This window comes from Elephas maximus, chromosome 10 (assembly GCF_024166365.1).
Source record: "Elephas maximus indicus isolate mEleMax1 chromosome 10, mEleMax1 primary haplotype, whole genome shotgun sequence".
Classification (NCBI taxonomy): Eukaryota; Metazoa; Chordata; class Mammalia; order Proboscidea; family Elephantidae; genus Elephas; species Elephas maximus.
In genome coordinates, this window is record NC_064828.1 from 28,648,445 (window position 1) to 28,663,256 (window position 14,812).

Genomic DNA, 14,812 nt, shown 5'->3' on the forward strand with positions numbered 1-14,812 from the left:
TACAATTATACCGTGGTCACCTTGGCCAAAATAGTCCTCTAAGGTTAGTCTGTCACAGTGGAATACTAAAAGCATCTTCTCTGAACCATTTGATACTCAGCTCTCAGCTGTACTCTTGAAAAGCCAACAGATGCACAAAGCTAAATAAGTAAATCTCTGTTCAGAAGCTATTGAAATATAGGCCTCTATTATTTCAACACCTATGATGCTAATATGATGCAGAAACCACCTCAGAATAAGTTCCTACTAGTTAACTGTATTATCTAAGGAGGAAGGAGTTTGCATTTGCCAGACAGAGTTGTGCTTGAAGCTTAGTGTTCGTTTTATCTGTAAGTTTTTGTTGGAGTACTTTGGAGGAGCTTAATGGTATAGAAATGAGGCATCATTTGTTCAATCATTTTCAGCTGTCAATAAAAGAGTATTATTAAAGTGGCTCGAGCTCTTCCTGGAATGAGAGAACCCCATAAGACGTCTGCTCAGGCTTCGATCTTCTTCGATAAATAGCTTTATCTAGGACTAAAATCTCCAAGGAGTCGATGACATGCTGTTCACCATTAACGCAGACCTCTGCTGAACATGAGAAGGTTGTAAGATTATTTTTTACATACATTTCTTCTGAGTCTTTACCCCTTTGAATGGAAAATAAATGACTATTTTAATGATACACTACAATGACAGAACTGAAATCTTGAATAGCATTATATTTTATTTAATTGATGCATGTTTTGTGCTTATTATTCTATGCTGTTTAATGTAGAGAGAAAAAGATTTTCATACTTTAAAAATACAGGTTACAGGGATCCACTAGATTTCAGAGGTCGTGGTGTGTGGTGATTAAGAGCAGGGATGCTGGTGCACAGACTGCTTGTAGCCCTATCCCAGCTCATCCATTAACAAGCTTGTGTCACTAGGCTAGATACTTAATCTTTCTGTGCCTCAGTTACCTCATTTATAAAATGAGAGTATTACCTACTTGATTGCTATGAGAATTAAATACATATAAAGTTAATATATGTGAAGAGCTTGCATAGTACCTATCAAACCATAATCAATACATCTTCATGGTGGTGGTGGTTGGACAAAAGAATTGAATAGGCTTTTAAAATGCTGTGAGAACCCTGATAGATGAGAAAGGAGCTATATATAGAAGTTGCAACTGGGCTTATAAAGAAAATGTTTAAGAGTAAGCAGAACCCACTGCCGTCAAGTCAATTCCGATTCATAGTGACCCTACAGGCAGAGTAGAACTGCGCCATAGGGTTTCCAAGAAACAGTTGGTAGATTCAAACTGCCAACCTCTTGGTTACCAGCTGAGCTCTGAACCACTATACCACCAGGGCAACAGAGCAAGCGCAGTGATGATAAATCTGACCTGAACGTGCCAAATTTGATTTGGAATGATTGCGCTTCTAAATTTCCAGTTGTTGAATAGAAAGTCAGAAAAACACAGGATGTTGGTAAGGCTATCCAAAGAGATTCTTTCTGGATTCATCAGGAGAAAGAGAAGCATAAATAAAGCTTACCAACAGGGAAAAGGAACAGTTTGATACATAGGACAATCCTTAGAAAAGTCTGGTTTTGCCAAAAAGAAAATTTTCTGTCTGATTAAGATAATGTAAGGATAACGTATAATTTTTCTAAGAAATATTTACTTTACAAATGATTTAGCAATTTTTAAAGAAGTCTAAATAAAGTAGGGAGAAAAATTAATATAAAGAAGTAAAATAACTTCATAAAAGAAATCTGAAATCTGTCAGTAACTTAAGAATTGATTTCAAAGATCTGTCGAAACCATTAATCTACTAGGATATGAGTATATATATATATATATATGTGAAAATTTTCAATAATTTTTAAAATAAGTAATCATTAGTATAATTTTATAATGGTTTTATTAGTTTATCAATAGTTTGTCAATAGCTTGTTTATAGAGCAGAATGATTTTGTCTCTGGCTTATATTATCTTTGAGTTTCCAAAAGTTCTAAAGTGCTCCAGCTATTCAGTCATGGATACCATAAGCCACAAATAGAAGTAGATAAAATAATATAGAAATGTTCATGCTGAAACTCTTGAAGTTTACTTAAAATAACTGCCAACCTTGGTATCAATAAAAAAAGTGACCGTGAATGCCATTTAGGGTGTTCATTAAAGCAGAAAGCAATATAAACAGAGAAATATGGTTTAATTGTGGATATTGTGGGAAGTGACATCAATAAAATTCATGAATGAAAAGTTCAGGAAGTGTTTGTATAATCACCTGGTATTAAAATAACCAGGACGTGGTTCAAGAAATTTCTTGTTGGACTGAAACTTGGAAACAGTAAATAAGCATAAGAAATTAATGCCAATAAAATGACACCTCACTGCTGTCACTTCTGCTTTAATGAGTCAAGAACATAAAGGCAATCAAAGATGCAACCTTAGTACAAACTCCAAGAATTCAAATCAACAAGTGAGCCTAGCAATTTTTTTTTTAATTTATTAATCTAAAAGCAAGGAGACCTGATTCTCATCCTGAATCTATCATTTAATATCTCTGTGCCTGAGTATTATCATCTTTAAAATTCCTGGATTGGAACAAGTTGTCTCTCCAATTCCAGTTCTAAAAATTCACACTCCTATTATATTCCGATTGTTCCTCAGTAACCCAAGAATATATAGGGCAATAGGAAACAATGGACACTAAACTAAGAGGAAAAAAAATGAGATATTACAGCAGTTTAAAAAATAGTTTGAGAGAAGTAACTTTAACCCATTCAAAGCAAGTTAAGTGTCAACACTGAATTGTTAAATACATTCTCTGTTTGGCACCATTTGAGGAATAAAACAATTAGAAGTGGTGACTAAGATGAAAATCAGCTTTGGTTTCAAGTTTTAAGTATTAGCAATAAAGCAGAAAGAATTTCCTAATTTAAGAAAAATATTTATCAACATAAAATACTCATGATTTAAAGTTATTATGAATATTGAACAAAATAATATATATAAAACCCCCAGAAAAGAGTCTGAAACATAGAAGTTTCCAATGTTAGCTCCCTCTGTCCTTACATATTATACTACTACACAACAACATGGTAAATATCTAAAAGTAAACTAGTACACAAAATTAATAGAACTCTAAAATTTTCATTATTTTTTTCCAACATCATCAAATAGAGTGTAGACCAATATATTTTTTTTAATCTTTAAAGTATTTAGGACAACTTCCTGTAACTCACAAGCTGATGGCACAGTTTTTTCATTGCTGCCTTCATCTCCTTGTTCCTGAGTGTGTAGATGACTGGATTCAGAAAAGGAGTGAGAACTGCATCAAAGATAGCAAGAAACTTGTCCAAGTGTGATGAGGGGAAGGGACATGTATAAAAGAAAATCAATGGCCCAAAGAATAAAACCACCACAGTGACATGAGCTGACAAAGTGGAGAGGGTCTTGGATAAACCACTTGAAGAGTGTTTCTGAACAGTGACCAAAATAAAGATATAAGAAATGACCAGTATAAAGAACTGTTGGCTGTGACTATGAATTCCAGTCTATTGGTGTCTGTGCAAGCAAGTTTAATGAGCTGAGGCAGGTCACAGTAAAAGCTGTCCAATACATTGGGGCCACAGAAGGGCAAGTCTACAACAAAAGCCAACTGGGCCACTGAGTGGATGAAGCCAAGGATCCAAGAAGTAATCAAAATCAAAATGCACATTCGTGGGCTCATGATGGTCAGGTAGTGGAGAGGCTTACATATAGCAACGTATCTGTCAAAGGCCATGGCTGTGAGCAGCACCATTTCTGTGCCTCCAATGGCATGAATGAAGAAGATTTGGGTTATACAGCCCTCAAAGGAGATCACTTTGGGAGTTCTGAAAAGATCGTAAATCATTTTGGGGGCTGCAATAGAGCAAATTCCCAGATCAAGAAAGGAAAGATTGGCCAGCAGGAAGTACATGGGGAAGTGCAGGTGAGGGTCATAGGTCACAGAGAACACAATGAGGAGGTTTCCCATCAGGCTTGCAACGTAGAACATAGAGGAAAAGAAAAAGAGGAGAAGCTGGATCCCCCAAGAATTGGAAAGTCCTAGGAACACAAACTCAGACACCACAGAGTGGTTGGCTCCATCCATTGCCTCTGACAGCAAAGCTGAATATAAAAATTACCTGGAAAAGAGAGAAAAGAGGAAAACAAATTTTTTCGAGAGTCACTGGCAGCATAAGTTTAAAGTTTTAAAGAAAAAAATATTACCTTACCATACACAGCCAGAAAATCCCTGTATAACCCCTTAACCCAGAGTTGTAGAAAACAGGCAATAACTCACTGCCACAAAGCACTGCTTCTGACTAACTCCCAGCCTCTCTAAAATTCTCCAGGTTTTGATAAGAGAAGACTATGCAAAAACAAATCCCGAATCAGAAAAAGGGTTATAGAGGCAGTCTAGAAAAACCCTGGAATAACATGAGAAAAGAAGGAGGAAATAGGAAAGAACTCATTGATTTCTCCTTCACAGCTTGTTACTCCTGCCCATGGAGTTCCACAAACCTCAGGCAATTTCTGGTGACTTTATTTTTCTGACTAGTTTATTGCCTCCTAAATGCAACACTATCAATTTCATTAATACTATCATATTTAGCCTCAAGCTAGTGCAATTTTATCAAATTGTAGTCACCTTTATCCCAAAAAAAAAAAAAAAGATAATGCACAAACTCTAAATATATCCAGCTTTTGCAGCTCAGCCCAGGGAATGGAAGCAATCACAAAACTGGACCTGTGACAGAATTATGGTAGACGAAGGACAAGACCAGAAAAGAGATTTAGGCTGCAGAATCTAAACATGGGTAAGGCTAAAGTAATATAGCAAACAAAATTCTATTTCATTGGTATTTTTAGACCATTTACCATGCCATGTAAACTTTTCATGGTTCCTGGAAAGGTGGAAAGAAAACCGCACTTGGAATCAGAAGAGTTGTGATCAAGTCCTAGCCTTACACCAGTGTGAAATTAAGTCATTTCACCCAATCCTTCCACACACCACTCACTACTTGAACTCAGTTTCATCATTTGTAAACAGGCTGAGGTAAGTGATAGTAAGTAATCCCTCCAAGTCTAACATTTCTATGATTTTATAACACAGTGATAGCCCAATATGTAATACAGCTCACCGTAATGATGGTATTCTCTACATTGGGTTCCTGTCATATTCACCTTCTTTTCCCCAATCTGTGGTTGGTTATAAGTTCCATATTCCCATGAAAGCCCTCTCTTTACATTAATCTCTCTCTTCACTAATTCCTTTTGTACTACTTAAGTCATTCAACTAGCATATAAATGTAAATTCATGGTTTCGTTACTTTCCCTTTGCCATAACCATCTTTAATCAATCAACAAACATGTATTCAGTGCATACCATGCATAGTGCATGGTTTCAGGACTTCTCGAAGTATCATTTAGAATCACAGGACTTGTTGAAGTACTCAAATATTTGCTATCTTAAAGCTTTAACATTTTAACACATAAAAAAGCTAATTAATTAAAAACTTGCTATATAAAGAATCTCAAATAAGTTGTATGAACATAGGACTTTTGAAGCAGAAAATATACCTACGAGCCAGGGTATCAGGGCTGTCTTCAGAGAAAAAGTAGAACTTATGATATACTTTAAAAGATAGATATAATTTACTTGAGGAGACAGCTTCCTGTCTCAGATCAAAGAACTATGGAGACATAATCAGGGAATGTCTTCCAGTCTGGAGCAGCGATTAGTGAGCTATCTCTGGAAACAATTGATAACACCAAAGACAAAACAAAAAATGTGGCTACCATGTGCAGTATAGCATGATAACTCCTTTATGCGTACCATCTTGTTTGATATTGAAAAAAACACTGAGAAGTTGGTATTACTACCTTCTTTTTACAGTTGACTAAATTGAGACCAAGAGAGAGGAAGTCAATTATGCAAGGTCACAAGCTTGACCAGTAATTTGCTAAGCTATTGGTACTCAGGTCTGCCTCTTAACCAGTTATGTAGGGAAGATTGCTTTTTTCTCATGACTTTCTGATTGTATGATACACACAGACTTAGTTCTTTTATGGATTCCCATGTTCTACTCTCATCACCTTAGACAGATCTAAGTAAGAGAGAAGAAGACAGCTTTGTCCTCAGATGTTTACAAGCTTCTGGGATTATAAACTACATCAAAAACATCCACAATTTATCCAGGATATTTAAATGACGGTGGTAGAAGAAGGCAAATTCATGTAATACCTGCAGCTCAGACCATCCTGGTTGAGTTCCTGGACTGCCGTTGTCTGGATTCACATGAAATCCTTTAGCTTCCAATAGAAGAGACTCAGCTCTTACCATTCTCTAATGGAGAAACCAAGGTGTTCTCTCTTCACGTCAAGAAGTGAAATAAAGCCCACAACTAAACCAAGTCAGGTATTATTCCCACATATAAGTCTGATTTCTATCCATTCTAATTCCTTTATCTTAGATACAAACCTCGGATTGCAATGGTTTATTAAAATAAAAAATAAAGTAATTTCAGTTTCTGACTGCAGGCCCTTCTCATTTGTATTGATTCTTGCTCATTATGTTCAGGCAGAGTAACATTAATTGATTTCTACCCAGAACAATTCTGTCACGCAAAGTACCTGTTCAATACTGGACCTTAGGAATCTCAGTAACGTATACCAATATCCCTAAACTATTTCTATATTTACCACCTACTCACTTATTCAAAGACCTACAATGTGACTGTTTCCGAAGTGTAAACCTCATTCAACATTTCCCTGGTTAGAACCAACATTACTTCACGCACAAACAGCTCTAAGAATACTAATGTTGTAGGAGATGCAGCTAATTAGGACACAGGAGAGTACTGACCAAATGGTGCTGCAGAGACGTGGGTCGCCAATGTGAGTTCATTTTTCAAGGGAATTGTCACCTGGAATCCTGGCAAACCAACGAATAAAGCTATTAATGAGTCACAAAAGGAGAAAAAAAGGGAACAAAATTTTTCCTAAGGAAGCACCATTTTCTTCCCTTAATTTGAAATATTTATTTATGAATAAGGTTAAAAAGGGGTCTTCAAGGAACTTTCTTATATTTATATTAAATCCACTCTATCAAAGCACCTTGGTAGTTAAAACAGATAACTACATAGAAATCCTCAGGATTTGTGTGGTTGTTTGTATGCTTGTTTTAATTTCTGTAAATCTATTTTTCTGCTCTATAATAAAAAAACTAGCATATTCATGATCCTCATGGAATTACTTAGCTATAGATTCTATAACACGACCCACAACTTAACTAAAAATATACTCAGAAACAAGGATACCCTTTGCTGTTGAGTCAATTCTGACTTGTAACGGCCCTATAGGACAGAGTAAAACTGCTCCGTAGGGTTTCCAAAGAGCACCTGGTGGATTCAAACTGCCAACCTTTTGGTTAGCAGCCGTAGCTCTTAACCACTAAGCAACTAGGGTTTCCAAGAAACAAGGGTAGTGTGCTAGAGTTGGTAACATTAGGATTCATAAGAAACCTTCAACTCCAGTTCAATCGGTAACTTACTCTGTAGCTTTGGGTAACTCACTTTATATCTCTATGGACTTTTTTTAATCTGTAAAATAAGTAGGCTATTGAAATTATTTTCATAATGCCTTCCAGTTCCAAAATTTCCTATATCATATCAAGCACTAATATTCTTATTAATTTAAGAGAGACAGTGAGTACAAAAAAAACAAATAAACATTAAATAACAGCATTAGATATGACTTACTTTTGCATACATGGCCTAGTAAAAAGAAAAAGACAATTTAGAAAAGTAACCACAATTCAATCATATTATTTCTTACTACTTATCATAGAAGTAGTAATTTGTGTGATCATAGAAGTGGTAAGTATAATTAGATAACCAAGTAATTTGAATGAGAAGAAATAAGATTTTGCGTAAGGACTTTGCAGTCAGAATAAGTGGATCTGGAGATATTATAGAAAGAAATCTCAGGTGATAGCTTGGAAATGCTACTCCACTGCCTAAAATCCTTCACTGGAAAGGTAAAGTTCAACTTTACCATGACCAGCATGGCACAAAAAACAAAAATATGTCTTGACTCCTGGTATTAGCACTTGCTGTTCCTTCCTCCTGGAATGTTCTCTCCCTAATCCGTGTGTTTGTAGTGAAGCCTAAACAGATAGTTTTTGAAGAACATAGAAGACGATTATTAAAAATCAGATTGCACCATGACTTAACTACCTGAATAAAGTCATTCGATGCAACAGTTGTATAGAAAATATTTCCTTCAATTCTCTACTCTACAGATGATTTTTAGCTCAACAAAATGTATTGAAATTCTCCTGTGTGCTGGGTCCCTGCTAGGTTACAGGCTATACAGAAATCTGTAAACAGTCAAAACAGAAAGAAATAAAAAAATCTGTAAACAGTAGAAACAGAAAGAAATTGTAGGAAGAAAATCCATCGCAGATATTAAGGTAAAACTGGAAAGAGAACGGGGAAAACAGACACTGCTGAAAACACATTAAGAGAGATAAAGGTCAGTGATACACATGGGCCTAACCCATGAGGAACTTACAACCTAACTGGGGAGAAAGCCATATAAACAGATGCCTTTAAGGTTTTGAGTTTTTTTTTTTTTTTTTTTTTTAGGGTAATATAATTAAAAGCAATATGTCAGTAGGTACAGCATGCTATGGGAACACAGAAAAAGGAATCCTTAGCCCAATCTGGGGATTCGGGGAAGGATTATTCAAAGCCATGATACATGAGTTGAGTTTTGAAGGATAAGTAAAAGTTAGATAACTGCATATTATATTGCAGAGAAAGGGAATAGCAACATCATAAACATGGAAGTGTTAGTGTGATGTATGGAGTGGAGCAGGGGGAAGGAGTGCAGGACACCAAAAAAGTTTGCGGGAAAGCAAGGATGAAGAAGGGGCCCTACAGACGGTCTAGTATTATTAGATTATAAGGGTCAAGAGGGAATCAAAAAGAAGGCAGAAAGGCAGAAAAAAAATGTTATTAATTATTTGTAAATTTATAACATTAAATGTATAAAAGTGGAAAAAGAGTAATGTCTAAATAAATTATTTCAACTTCCACCTTAAAAATCAGATGAAGAAGAACAAATTAAACCCAAGTAAGCAGTTTTTTTTAAGCAGTAGGCAGTGGACAAGTAATAGCACAGAGCAATACAGAATGAAATAAAAAAGAGAAAAACAACACATAAAATCAAAAGCTAGTTCCATGGAATGATCAACAAAACTGATAAACTTCTCAACAGACTAATCAGAAAAAAAAGAAAAGAGAAGAAAAATCGTTATTGTTGTTTGTTGCTGTCTAGTAACCTCCTACTTAGGGCAATGTTATGTATAATAGAACGAAACATTGCCCTGTGCCATCTTCATGACAGTTGGTATGTTGGAGTCCATTGCTGTGATTCCTGTGTTACTCCATCTAACTGAGGGTTTCCCTTATTTTTGCTGACTACCAAACATGATGTCCTTTTCCATTGATTGGCCTTTCAGATGATGTTCCCAAAGAAAGTCAAAGTATCGCCATCCTCATTTCCAAGGTACTTTCTTCTTGTACATTCAGGTTGTTTCAAGAAGGAAGATGAGGAGGCAGAGCCAACATGGGGCCTTAGACAGACGTACCATGCCATCACTCTGCAGCAAAGACCCAAAAAACTAAGTAATACAGATACAACCATCAATCTTGGAAACCTAAGCATCAAATGAAGGGATAAAGAATTAGGTCAAACACTGAATGGAAGAAGAAATTGATGGAAAACAGAGAATGAGGAGAGATATGGAGTGGAGGTCCCCTGCCAACTAACATGGCACAGATTTACCATCTCAGAACACAGCCAGTAACTACCCCAGACAGGGAAGGTAACTTCACATAGCTCCCAACAGGAGACAGAGCACCGCCCTGAATGGCACCTCCACCTACCACCACTGAAATCCACAGCACTGCCATAGCTAGAGAGCCACTGGCCCGCCACCTTCCTGGGTCTGCCCTGATCCCTCCCCCAGCCCCACTGGCTTCCACCATGCCACCATTTTTTCTCTCTTTTGTTTCTTTCCCTTCACACCAAGCCCAAGGAGCCATGTTCCCTCCCTTCTCACCAGACCCAGGGCCACCTGCCCTCCTTGCTGGCACCCACTGTACCACCATTTTTTTCTCATTTTCCTTTCTTACTTTTCTTTCACCCTTCCATCTAGCCCCATAGGCCACCTCCCCCATTCCCTCCAGCACCTGCCACACTGCCACAGATAGAGTGTTACCAGTACATCGGCCCACTGCTGCCCAGGGTCTGCCACACACCTATCTACTGGCTACTCTTTTTTTTTTTTTTTTCATTTCTCTCTGTTTTCTATTCTTTCTCCCCCCAACCCAGCCCCTGACACCACCCCTCTTCCGAAAAACGCGCCACCATGCAGCCACAGCAAAATCATCCCCAACGCATAGTCCCGTCACTGCATCAAACCTTTACCACCCCTCCCCTACCACCACTCAGCAAACGGCTGAATGATGGGAAACGAGCCCATACTATGCCATGTCTGACAACACTGGTTATCTGATGAAGAGCTGTGAACGCACCCACGCCACTGGACCAACATCAGAAGGCAGAAAATGCCCACCTGGACAGCCCTAAGCCACCTAGCCAAACCAGTGTACGGTGAAGCTGGTTTGCACTGCCTGTTATTGCCCTGCACACGTGGGCAAGGCAGGGAGAACTATTGCACCCACAGGTGAGCAAGCAGCAAAGCACACCTGGCCTGCCCGCCCTGACAAATCAAAACAAAACAAAAAAGCAGGATGAAATAAATGAACATAGAATCAACAAATAGGAAAAAAAAATAACACCTTAATGTCAGGGAGACAGGATACAATATCAAAACATATAAAAAAGCAGGGTTAGATGGCTGTAGCAGGTGACCAAGATAAAGAATCAGATGATTTTCCAATAGAAGAAAAGGCAGTGGAACTACCTCATAATGGAACTCAGAAGACTAATATTTAGGGCTCACCAAGAGAAAGGGAATGGGATCAGAGCAAACCAACAAAAAAATAGGCAAAATCGTGGAAAACATGGGCAAAATCAATGAAAAATAGTCAAAATGAAGGAAAACAGACAAAGCAATAGAATAATTCAGGAAAATAATATAAGAACAAAATGTAAAAATAAATGAACAACTAGAAATCATATAAAAAGAGCCACTAGAAATCCAAAAGATAAAAATATTTTCAGAAATAGATAATTCAACAGAGGTTTTAGGAGCAAAGTTGAAACAATGGGAGACAGAATCAGTGAAATTCAAGAGAAATCCATGGGCACCATTTTATTGAGAAAAAATCAGAGAAAAGAGTGAAGAAAACCTAATCATTATATGGGACAAAATCAAAAGTAAAACTTTGCATGTGAATAGAGGGTCCTGGAAAGAGCAGGAAAAAATGGAGAAAATTCAAATTCGCAAACATACACATACACACACACAAACACACACACACAAAGAGCAGGCTTGCTGATCTGACAGAGACTAAACAAATCCCAAGAGTATGGCCCCTAGGCACCCTTTTAATTCAGTGCTGAACTCAGTCCTGAAGTTCAGCCTTCATTCAAAGATTAGACAGGTCTATAAGTCCAATAATAACACATGTGAGGAACGTGCTTCGTGGTTCAATCACATATACAAGACTAACTGGCACACCAGCGCAAAAGCAAAGATGAGAAGGCAGGAAGGTTCAGAAAAACTGGACAAATGAAAATAGGAAACCCAGGATGGAGAAGGGGAAACTATTACTCCATCATAGGGTTGGCAACAGAAGTCACATAACAATTTGTGTCTTAACTGTTTAATGAGAAACTAATTTGCTCTGTAAACTTTCACTTAAAGTACAATAAAAATAAATAAAGGGAAACAGGTGAAAAAACCGCACATGATCAGAGCTCCAGAAAAAGGGGCGAAAATGGAAAATACAGAGAAGATTGCTGGCAGCCTCCAGGCACCACCGTGCACTGCCCCCCAGGCCTACCCTGTCAGCCCCAGTATGTGCCACTAACTACCCATCCCAAACCTCTGCCTCCACTGGACCTGCCCTGCTGCACCATAGCTGAGTGGCAGGTCTTGCGCTCCTGGACAAAGTGGTGAGAAGTATCAGGCCAACAGAGAAGCAAACAACAAAGAACACCCAGCCAGCCTGCCCAGACATAACCAAATAAATCAACAAAAAAAGCAGAATGAAAAAAGCAAATTTACACTCAATAAACAAACAAAATAATTCCAGAATGTTAAATATCAAAACATATTTAAAAAACAGGATAGGATGGCTCCAGAAAGCATCCAAAATGAAACACCAGATGACCTTCCAGTAAAAGAAAGTTGCTGGAACTACCTGATAGGAAACTCAAAGTTCTAATATTCAGGGCTCTCCAAGAGTTAAAGAAAAACAAACAAAAATAAGGAAACAATAGAAAATATCATGGAAAATACAGACAAAATCATGGAAAAGACAGACAAAACAATGGAAGAATTCAGTAAAATAATACACAAACGAAACGTCAAAATAAACAAACAACTAGAAATCGTACAAAAACAGCAGTTAGAAACCCAAAGATAAACAAGATTTCAGAAATGGACAGTGCCATACAAGGTTTTAGATCAAATTTGAAACAATGGAAGAAAGGATCAGCAGAATTGAAGACAAATCCTTAGGTACCACTTTCTGAGGAAAAATCAGAGAAAAGAATGATGAAAAATGAAGAAACTTGAGAATGATGTGGGATACAATCAAAGCAAAAATTTGCATGTGATTGGAGTTTCAGAACGGGGGAGAAAATGGAAAACACAGAGAGGATCATTGAAGATGTACTGATAGAAAACTTCCCCAATATCATGAAAGATGAAAAGCTGACCATCCAAGAAGTTCAACAAGCCCCGTATAGGATAGACCCCAAAAGAAAACAACAAGACATATCATAATCACATTCGCTAAAACTAAAGACAAAGAAAAACCTTAAAACAGCTCAAGAAAACGAAAAGTTACATACAGAGGGGAAACAATAAGACTAAGCTCTAATTACTTGGCAGAAACCATGGAGGGAGGAAGGCAATGGGATGACATATAACCTTGACAGAAAAAGATTTTTCACACAAGAATAATACACCCTGCAAAACTCCTGCTCAACTATTAGAGTTTGAAATAAGGACATTTCCAGATGAACAGAAATTAAGGGAATATGTAAAAACAAAACCAAACTTAAAATAATTATTAAAGGGAGTCCTTCAGTTAGAGAATCAACAACATCAGACAACAGCCTGAATCTAGGATGCAAGACCACGTCAGCCAGATACAAACCTAGGTAACGAACTCTCATAGACATAACAAAACTAAAAAATTTATAACAGAGAACCAGAGAGGTCAATCTGCAAATCACAAGAATGTTAGAACAATAAAAGAGGGAATAAACAGTATAGGTATAAAACTTTCAAATGGAGAGGAAGTCAAGGTGAAATCAAGCAATAAAAGACTGGTTCAAACTTAGGAAGAGAGGGGTAAATTTCAAGGTAACCATAAAGAAAGTTAACAAATCTACTCATCAAAATAAAGAAGGAAAACATAAAGTCTCAGTAAACACAAAATCTACGGAACCAAAAGAAACAGAAAAAAATTAACAAACAAAAGGAATTCAGCACAGGAGAGTAGAGGAACAAAGAATAGGTCAGCAACACACACACACGCACACAAAAGCTACTACAAAATGACAGCAATAAACTAACACCTATCAATAATCACACTTAACATAAATGGCTTAAAGCCACCCATGCATTCATAAAGAGACAGAGGGTAATGGAATGAACAGAAAAACAGATTCATCAGTGTGCTGTCTACAAGGGTCACACCTTAGAAACAAAGACATAAATATATTAAAAATCAAAGGATGAAAAAAAATATATATCAAGCAAATACCAATCAAAAAAGATCAGGAATAGCAATACTGATCTCAGATAAAATAGACTTTAAAACAAAATTCACTTTAAAAGACAAAGACATTATATAATGATTAAAGAGACAACCCACCATGAACACATAAAAAAAAGAGAAAAAAAGTTGCTATAGAGTCGATTCCAACTCATAGCTACCCTATAAGGCAGAGGAGAACTGCACTGTAGGGTTTCCAAGGAGTGGATGATGGATTCAAACTGTTAACCTTTTGGTTAGCAGCCAAGCTCTTATCTGCTGTGCCAGTAGGGATACACATATCCATAATAAATATCTACACACCCAATGACAGTGCTCCAAAGCACGGAAATAAAACTCCAACAAGACTGAAAAGAGAAGATGACAGTTCCATAATAATAGTAGGAGACATCAATACACCACTCTCAGCAAAGGACAGAACACCTGGAAAGAAACTCAGCAAAGATACAGAAGATCTAAAGGCCACAACCAATCAACTTAACGTTATGGACATACATAAAACACTCCACCCAACAGCAGCAAAGTACATATTCTTCTCCAATGCACATGGAACATTTTCCAGAATAGACCACATATTAAACCACAATGCAACCCTCAATAAAATCCAGTACATTGAGATAATACAAATCATCTTCTCTGATCAGAATGCCATCAAAGTAGAAATTAGCAACAGGAAGAACAAGGAAAAAAAAAAATCAAATACACGGAAACTGAACAACACCCTGCTTAAAAACCACTGAGTTATAGAGGAACTCAAAGATGGAATCAAAAAATTCCAAGAATGAAAACACGTCATAACAAAACCTTTGGGACACAGGAA

The 14,812-nt window shown here is 37.1% G+C and overlaps 1 pseudogene; it reads right to left on the reverse strand.

Moving 5' to 3' along the window:
* Positions 1 to 3,195: 3,195 nt before the first annotated feature.
* Positions 3,196 to 4,112, reverse strand: LOC126084543 (olfactory receptor 4F3/4F16/4F29-like; annotated as a pseudogene).
* Between the last annotated feature and the right edge of the window lie 10,700 nt (positions 4,113 to 14,812).